The sequence below is a fragment of the Rutilus rutilus genome (assembly GCF_951802725.1).
Source record: "Rutilus rutilus genome assembly, chromosome: 4".
NCBI lineage: Eukaryota > Metazoa > Chordata > Actinopteri > Cypriniformes > Leuciscidae > Rutilus > Rutilus rutilus.
The window spans coordinates 9,023,193-9,032,438 of NC_140212.1; the positions used below are offsets into that span (position 1 = coordinate 9,023,193).

General features: G+C 38.3%; 1 long non-coding RNA gene across 1 annotated transcript; it reads right to left on the bottom strand.

Moving 5' to 3' along the window:
* Window positions 1-8,393: 8,393 nt before the first annotated feature.
* LOC311288803 lies at window positions 8,394-9,147 on the bottom strand. Its single transcript, XR_014627002.1, has 4 exons — window positions 9,120-9,147; window positions 8,763-8,822; window positions 8,606-8,659; window positions 8,394-8,451 (listed from the first exon to the last, which is right to left on the bottom strand). It is a non-coding gene; the product is annotated as an uncharacterized lncRNA (long non-coding RNA).
* Between the last annotated feature and the right edge of the window lie 99 nt (window positions 9,148-9,246).

Here is a 9,246-nt window from a genome sequence, read left to right on the forward strand (position 1 = left end):
TGTAATGTAGAAATATAAATATTTTGAACTGGACAACTAAAGCTGGGCATGAGTGTATAACAAATTGGATTCCTGTAAATGATCAAATAATTTATAAAATGTAATTGATAATGAATGATCTAGTGTCAAGATCTTAGTTTCTAGATATTACAAAGGCTTCTATTCAGTTTCTAGTAGTATAATGCCATCATAAACAAACTACTTATTTAAAAATGTTAAATTTTACATCTTTAAAATCTATTTTGCACTTACCAGATGTGGTTATAGTGACTATAGAGGAGAGTAAAACGAGTGTCAGAAATCCCTCCATCTTCTTCTGCTCGTCACACTGTTTGTTTGCCTCTGTTTCTCCTCTGCTCCCTCAAACACACTGAAGAAACTGGCTCCTGTCAGTCCCCTAAAGAGAGAGAGACTCTCACAGCTGCCAATGACACTCACTGTTACCTTATTAGACACAACAGAGGAAATCATCAAACACAATCACTGACAAATCACACAGCAGCATTTTTATTTTCTCCATATATATCAATAAAGTGTGAGCGCTGATGAGCGGGACTCCTCCTCCAGTGTGAAGAGACACTTCACTGAGGACAGACTCGTGTCAGTCATATGTCAGCGTGGAGAGAAAGTCACACTAAACTTACAGGAGATTGATAGAGAAACACTGCAGGTTATATTCAGCATCAAAGCCTGTATCTGCACACACAACATACAAGACTGACTGATGACTGACTGCTCACTTACTGAAGCTTCATTTCACACACAAAAATAGTTTTGCTGTAAATATATGTTTTATTAAGTTTATTTTTGTGCATAATATTAAGTGTAGTTTACTATGTTCTAACCAAGAGCACAATAAACTGTGTTAATAATATATAAAATGAACTGGACTGGTTTGTGTACAACAAACAGAGGCTATTCAAATAATATTTGTAAATAAACATTGGTTTCTGTTCCAAAGTTATTCATTTGGCATCATATTATGCATTTGTAGCTGTTATGTGTGTTTAGTGTGTTTGATACTGTAATGCTTGATTCATCCACCAGATGGAGACACAGAACTAGTTATTGTGAAGAGGAGCAGACAGGAGTCTTGACCTTGTGGACAAATTGACAGACATTTGGACAGAAATTGATCATTACTCTTTTTACAGCTACTAATCTTTTTATTATTAAACATAGAGCTAGTGGCTATAGTAAAGTGACTTCCATAGACAGTATATAAACGGGGTGACTTCCCACGACAAATCATTAGTCCTATTTTTGAAACTTCCGGCCCGCCATAGCCTACAGCACTGCTTTGGTTACCGGGAAAACCAATATTATATTTCTTCTGTTCCATAAGCACCACCTTCTGACAGAGAGAGAGAGTGGATTTATATTTTCATTCAGTCTGTCTGCGTTTTTTTTTTTTTTTTTTTTTTTTGTGAAACTCAGATCACATTTTTATCTGCTGTTGTAAACTTAACCATTCATAGAAAAAAATCTAATGTTCATTCTCAAAATCTAAACATCTCTGATAATAAGGTGTCTAGAATTAGAATTCATAGAATTATTCATTGATCTCATAAAATACAATCATTTTGACTCATCCTGTTTTTTAAAGTCCCCCTGTGAAAATCAAGCTTTTATTGTTGTTTATGTGTCTATGTGGTGTTTTATTTTATTTTATTTTTATTGTTTGCACACAGTAGAAAACTAACAATAACAGTATCATAACAAAGTTCTATTCATGTTTCAGGGTGTACAAAACCTAAAAAATAATAATTAAACAACAATAACAACAAACACAGATAAACAATGTCATTAAAGCATCCTTTAAATAGGAAGACACGGCGACCGTTGACGTTCGAACTTGAGTGTGTGGGCCATTACTTCCGGTGATCTGACAGCGAGAGCGGGAGAAAGCGAGAGACGACAGCGACCGAGTTCCATTACCACAGAGATATATTTTTTCACAATGAGTGTTTTTAGGATTCAAGAGAGGTGACTTGCCTTTCAGAGGCTGACAGCCTCAGCACTTCATCGTTGTGTGCCGTTATGTACCATTTCGTCACGTTAACTTACAACAGAGAAGTCAGCTTTCATGCATTCCCCGTTGACGCTGCGATACGGGCATGAGTGGATACAGAAGATCCAGAGGCATGACTTCAACCCGACCAAATTTTTAAATGCATATAATTTTCAGTATATTTCACCTGTGCGTTTCTATGCTTTCTATTACTGCATTTATTTTGTGCAAATGAGATGAGTAAAGATCTGTTCCATAAATCATTATCTGTCTGGTGTTTATAAGCAGCACATATACAATATACACAAACTTACTTATATTAAATTGTTTGTGGTACCTACAGTTAAAAATGCAAATGTAAAATATTTGATGATAATATTGATCGAGCAATTGATGTAAGTAAAAATATATGGGCAGAATTGAGAAAATAGTAGGCCTATTTATGGACATAAATGGTAGCCTATCACAGGGCAAACATGTATTCATCACAACTGAGCGCGAAACGCTGCTTGGGTAGTTTCAAGATATACAAATAATGAATAATACAATATTAATTTAATTGGTCATATGTGTTTATTCTTGTTAGATTTTTTTTAATTTTTTTTTATTACTGATTATGAACAAATTAATCATGACAAACCAAATTAATTGTAACTGTATTACAGTTTTTCCCAATTGCTAAAACACAAAAAGTGAATGCCCAGATCAAAGCGTCAAAACCGTACCGTTTGCATGCATGTCTTACACACAGGCACCAAATGAATAAACACATTATAGGCATTGCACTGCAAACAATTGTGCAACACACGGTGCAAAACACTACACACACAGTGTTGTATGTTACACACGTTGGAAAATGAGGAAACACTTTGCATACAGCACATCCATTCAATAATAAAAGCACATGCGACAATAGCAACACCCCCGCACACACAGTAAAACCCTTAACCGGTAATTGAACACCAATCAGTCACAGCTGTAGCACTATAAATAGAACTCAGGTGCGCACCTGTCGTGATACAATTGCGAATATGGAGGCCGAAGGACCAAGGGGAAGGAGAAGACGAGGAAGAGACGGGGGAAGAAGGAGAGGAGAACGAGGAAGAGATGGAGGAAGAGGGAGAGGAGAACGAGGAAGAGACAGGGGAAGAGGCAGAGGAGAACGAGGAAGAGATGGAGGAAGAGGGAGAGGAGAACGAGATGGGGGAAGAGGGAGAGGAGAACGAGATGGGAGAAGAGGGAGAGGAGAACGAGGAAGAGACAGGGGAAGAGGGAGAGGAGAACGAGGAAGAGATGGAGGAAGAGGGAGAGGAGAACGAGATGGGGGAAGAGGAAGAGGAGAACGAGATGGGGGAAGAGGAAGAGGAGAACGAGATGGGGGAAGAGGAAGAGGAGAACGAGATGGGGGAAGAGGGAGAGGAGAACGAGGAAGAGACGTGGGAAGAGGGAGAGGAGAATGGCACCAACCTGAACGGGAACCAGGCAGACGCACAACTATCACTGACGACATCAGGGCCACTGTGGTGGACCATGTCATCAACCATGGCCTGACTATGAGGGAGGCCGGGCAGAGGGTCCGGCCCAACCTCAGCCGCTTCACGGTAGCCAGCATCATTCGGACATACCGACAAGAAAACAGGTATGTCCTGAATTAACGCCAAAGGACTGCACAGTACCCACACAGCAAATTGTCCAGTGTTAGTGTAGATTTTCCAGTGTTACAGTAATTTAACACTTTTACAGTGGTTTACATATAAACCCTGGGGGAGTGTTACATAATTTGACTGTAACTCTGAGAGTGTTAAATTTGCGTTTTCAAATTTGCTGTGCATCAGCGTTCTGGCTGAATCTGGTTATACAGTATTTCACCACGTACAGTATGACAGTACGGGATGGGGAACAGAACCTAACCATCGACACTAATCATGCATTGTTTGCAGAACTGCCAGGCGACCTGCCGTGGGAGGGAGGCAACGAGTGTTCACCCATGCCCAGGAACTGGCCGTTGTCAACCTTGTGGTGGCAAACAACACCATCACCCTGCGCCAATTGCATGAGCGCATCTTCGAAGACCAGGCAATTTTCCACAATGTGCACAGTGTCAGTACGACGACACTCGCCCGGGTCCTGCGGGAACACCACGTCAGCATGAAACAACTTTACAAGGTTCCATTTGAGAGGAACAGTGTTGCAGTCAAGAACCTTCGCTATGACTATGTGCAGGTGAGTGCCACAGTACCACTACAATGGCAGTTGTGTGTTTACATGGATATATACCTTGCAGTCGCCCCCCTTCCATTGTTGGAGGGACACTGCCAACATTTTGGTGATATCCGAATGTGTCCAACCCAATCCACAGTCATTGTGCGACATTGTAGAGGCAGTACCGCTGTATTCAGGAACACAATAGTGACATTTTGGTATATGCATGTTCTGTTACAGACTGTCCTGGCCTTCGATGCGGCAGCGCAGCAACATGAGTACATCTACATAGATGAAGCTGGGTTCAATCTGGCAAAAACCAGACGTCGGGGCCGGAACATCATCGGCCAAAGGGCCATCGTGAACATCCCCGGGCAGCGCGGGGGCAACATCACCATGTGTGCCGCCATTAGTGGTCAAGGGGTCCTCCATCACCATGCCACCCTAGGACCCTACAACACTGCACACCTACTGGCATTTCTCGATGCACTACATGCTGTGGTCACACAGGACAGACCAGGGCAGCCCATGTTTGTTGTCATCTGGGATAATGTCAGTTTCCACCGGGCTGCTCTGGTCCGGGACTGGTTTGCCAACCACGACCATTTCATAGTGTTGCACCTGCCCCCTTATTCCCCGTTCCTAAATCCGATCGAGGAATTCTTTTCGGCATGGCGGTGGAAGGTCTATGACCGCCTACCACATGTACGCGTGCCGCTCCTGCGAGCGATGGAGGAGGCATGTGGGGACATCGAGGTGGGGTCGATCCATGGGTGGATACGCCACACACGGAGATATGTTCCCCGTTGCCTGGCAAGGGAAGACATTGCCTGTGATGTGGACGAGGTGCTGTGGCCCGACCCCAATCGACGACGAGATCCCTGACATGGACCTGCAATAGAAACACCTACACCAGATGTTCAATACTTATAGTAGTTCTGCACCTGTACACTGAGTTTTGGTTGTGGAAATAAACACGGTTTACAGACTACAAATGTAGGCAGTGTCTTGAGTACAGTTGACCTGTGTGTTGTGTTTGCTTTGACTGTTTATATTGCATGTGCATGTGTGTTTCCTATCGATCCGAAGAGGGCCTTTTCAAGTTAGAGTGTTACGTTTTGATTGCAGAATGTTATTTTGCATTGGCAGTTAGATGTTGATCTCCAAGTGCTGTGTCAAGAAATCTTGTGTGTTGAGTTTTGACACAATGAGCCAAATTTTTAATTTTGTGTGTAAGCAATTGAAAAAAACTGTAATTATACCATTGATGAAAACAAGCTGATACAGAGGTATTTTAGGCCTATAATTCTAACATGATTTTTCATGAAAAATCATGATTGTATTTATTTATTTTTCGAAAGTAAGGTTAATGTAAGCAGCTTCTTGCAATACTCTCCTAAATGCGTAATAAAACCTAAGTGCAAACATTACCGTTAGGGTTAGGGTTAGACCGTCCTTTATTTTTCAGTGCATTTGTTTTACAAGATATGACTGTTACTGTCATGGGACTAATATTATAACTATTATTATGTAGTAGTGTAATGTAGACAGACACAACTAAAAGAGGTTTGAATTTTTCTTTGTTTAATTTGCACACTGAATATGGGTTGGAGCTTTTAATTTTGAACTCTCAAAGTGCACCAGATTAATGAATTAAACATTAAAATGCACAACATTTTCTTATTTTTTATTTTTTGGCCATAAATAAAACCTTTTAATCTGAATATTTCAGGAATCATGTTGTGTGAGTGACCCGTATAGGCCTATCACATCCTATCGTTTGGCAGCGACGAAGGTCTGTTGAGTTCAATATCTGAGTGTGCAGCTTTAACATAGCAGGTAAGAAAATCTGGCCAGAAAGAGCAAAGCACTTACTAAACAATACCATGAAAATATTGTGTATTTAGATATACTTACCATGTTACATAAATACGGTACAATCATTCAGACTGTGTATAGGCTCTAGTTAGCTATTAGCTATTGTCATTACTGGTAGGCTGCAGTAGACTACTTTTAACTCGTTTTTTTTTTTATATATATATTTTTTTTACTTGTTTACTACTTGTTTATCCATCAGTTAAATATTCTGCAGAGGGCCTTTATTATTGTTAAACATTTTTTTAATGACCTGATTTTAAATTACCATAATTTGTATTAGATTATACACAACCTGCAATACTATCTTTTGTCATTATTGGAACAAAAGAACAACAAAAAAATATCTTTATCTGTAGAGGATTACCATGTAGGCCTATTGTCTTGGGCACCAGAGAACCGTATCGGATTGTTCAGAACCAGTGATTTAACCAGTATATATATATAGGCTACTGTTTATGTATAAGACATAACAGATGCTTCTTCATCATCAGCTCAGAAATCTGCATCCTTCACTGCATGGGCCACATTCAAACATCAGGGTGTTTTTGTCTTATGAGACATTTGTGCACTAGGAGTATTCAGGATAAATGTAATGATGCTTGAAACTTTAAAAGCCAATGGATTTAAAATAAACAGTGAAAATTTAAATACTGTAATTATTTAGATTAATTGTTTATTTAGATTTTGACAGAACCATTAAGTTGCTGTATTGCATAATTCATCCACATGATAGCTTTAATACATAAGCATTTTTTACAGTTTTTCTGAATTGCAAAATTTTTGCTGAATTTCTTGAAACCATCACTTCACTTTCTCAAAACCTTAAACACAAAACCAAATTTTTAAACCACATTCACAGAACCTCTGACTCTTCTGGCAAAATCAAACAATTGCCTCGAAACCATTTTATCTGTTCTCAAAATCAAACAATGCTCTCAGATCATACACACACTAGTCAAAATTATAAACACTACAGATCATTCATTACACACTACATCAAAAAGTGGAGAACACAGAATTCAAAGCATGCAGTTACAGAAAAAAGGTATATTGTAACAAAGTAAATAAATTTTGCAATTACGTAAAAAAGGAGACAGGAGGCCTTACTGTAGGCCTATTGAATGTCTGTATATTCACCACTTGCATACTGTGAAAATACAGTGACCCAACTGCAAAAGCCAAAAATATTACAGTAAGAAACTCTAAATGAAAAGCATGTTACAGTAAAGTACACTCAGAAGAGTTGTGCAACTGCTAAATCAAGGTCAGTGAGAGAGATTTTATTCTGCTTCAGCATCATGTCTTCATGTTGGTCTGGCCGGAGGAGTTTCTCCACATCTCAGACAATGTCATCTCTGCAGGAAAAGGGAAAAACCCTAAAGCAGATCCAGCCTTGACCACATTCTCCACACCTTGCTCTTCCTCGTCCTCATCCTCTTCCTGCTTGTTCACCTCCTCTTCCTCGTCCTCATCCTCCTCTCCCTCTTATATTGTTCCCATCCATTGTTGGTATCAACATTCAGTGCAACATTTTGAGTAAATTTGTGACTCTGAACTGACTTGTATGTACAGTTGGTTTGGTCATATCATTAGAAATAAGTGTGAACAATTTTGAGTCGTTGTGTGTAAACGATGACAACTGTGTTGCAGTTGTGTTTAACTTTCGCCTACCTGTGTTTAGCATTTTGAAATGTAAGTGCATCACAGTGCAAAATGTGTTTTAATGAGTGAGAATGTGTTTAGAGTTTTGAAAAAAGAGTGCATGAGATTTGCAAACTGTGTTTTAACCTGAACTTGTTTAATGTTTTACAGAAAGAGTGATTTATTCCACAAATTGGTTTAGACTATTGAGAATTTGGTACAGAGAATGTGTTAGTGTTTTAGCAATTCAGAAAAACTGTAATACATATATTTATATATATTTGTTTTATTTTTACTGATATAAAACAATAGGCCAAAATCCACTAAAACTAAAATGTCATAAAAGCAGAAAGAAAAGTTTCATTACAGAACATTTTCAAATATCATCAAACCTGAGATTTCACACAGAAATATCACTCTTGACTCTTGAATGTTCAGATGTCTTGAACCGAGGCAGTGGGTGTGGCCATTCAGTCATATGGCCCCTCCCCCTTTGATTGACTCCTCCCCCACATCATCATAATCTGTTATTAAAAACAAAATCTTAAATTATTTAACATTATTCTTAAATGAAAAAGTTAAATGTCAGTCTATAAACATGGAAAATATAATAACAATAATATTAGAATATACTGAGAACAGAAATGTTACAATAACTTACCTAACAGGTTTATCTTCAATGACACTCATCACATCATCATACTCCTCCTGAACTCCCTCTGATCAACATTAATGACATACAAATGTCACACTAGTTCATAAAACACTTTCTCCTTTAATGGATTATTTTCCCTTCATTTGATTACACAGAAATCGTGTAATACTCATGCAAACTTATATGTAAAGGCAAGGGTGATATATAGTGCAACTCACCTTGAGCGCTCTGTCTAATAATGATGACATCATCATAATTCTCTGGTGCATCCACTACACATGAAAATAGAAGCCAAAATATATAACTTTAAGACTTTCAGTAACAAGCTTGATTAGATGAATATTATGTAAAATATTGTTAAAATAGTAAAAACACCTTTTTTAATAGAGTTCTGTCCATTGGTGATGACATCATCATAGCTCTCAGGTGTGTCTTCTACAAAGTAAACAATATTACATTTAAAACACACTTTTCTTAAAAATACTTTAATATTGTTATTTAAAACTATTATAACTATAATAACAGAACGGCACCTGACTCACGTTCTGGTTTCAGTCCATCAGTGATGACATCATCATAGCATCCCGGTGTGATTTCCTTCATCTCTTCTGCATCAACACAGAATATGTTTGGATACAAAAGCCAAAATATGTTCTTGTTGCAGGTCATGAGAACATTACGTTATTAATCATCTAGTAATAAATCATGTGATCAATTAAAAAGGTCACTGACCTTTCAGGCCACTGTTGTTGGTGACATCTTCATAATTTATAGTCTTGAAATCTTTTGCTAAAAAGGAGAAAATAATGTTAATACATAAATAAACAGCAGTATTTAAATAGTATTTGGTCAAATATTT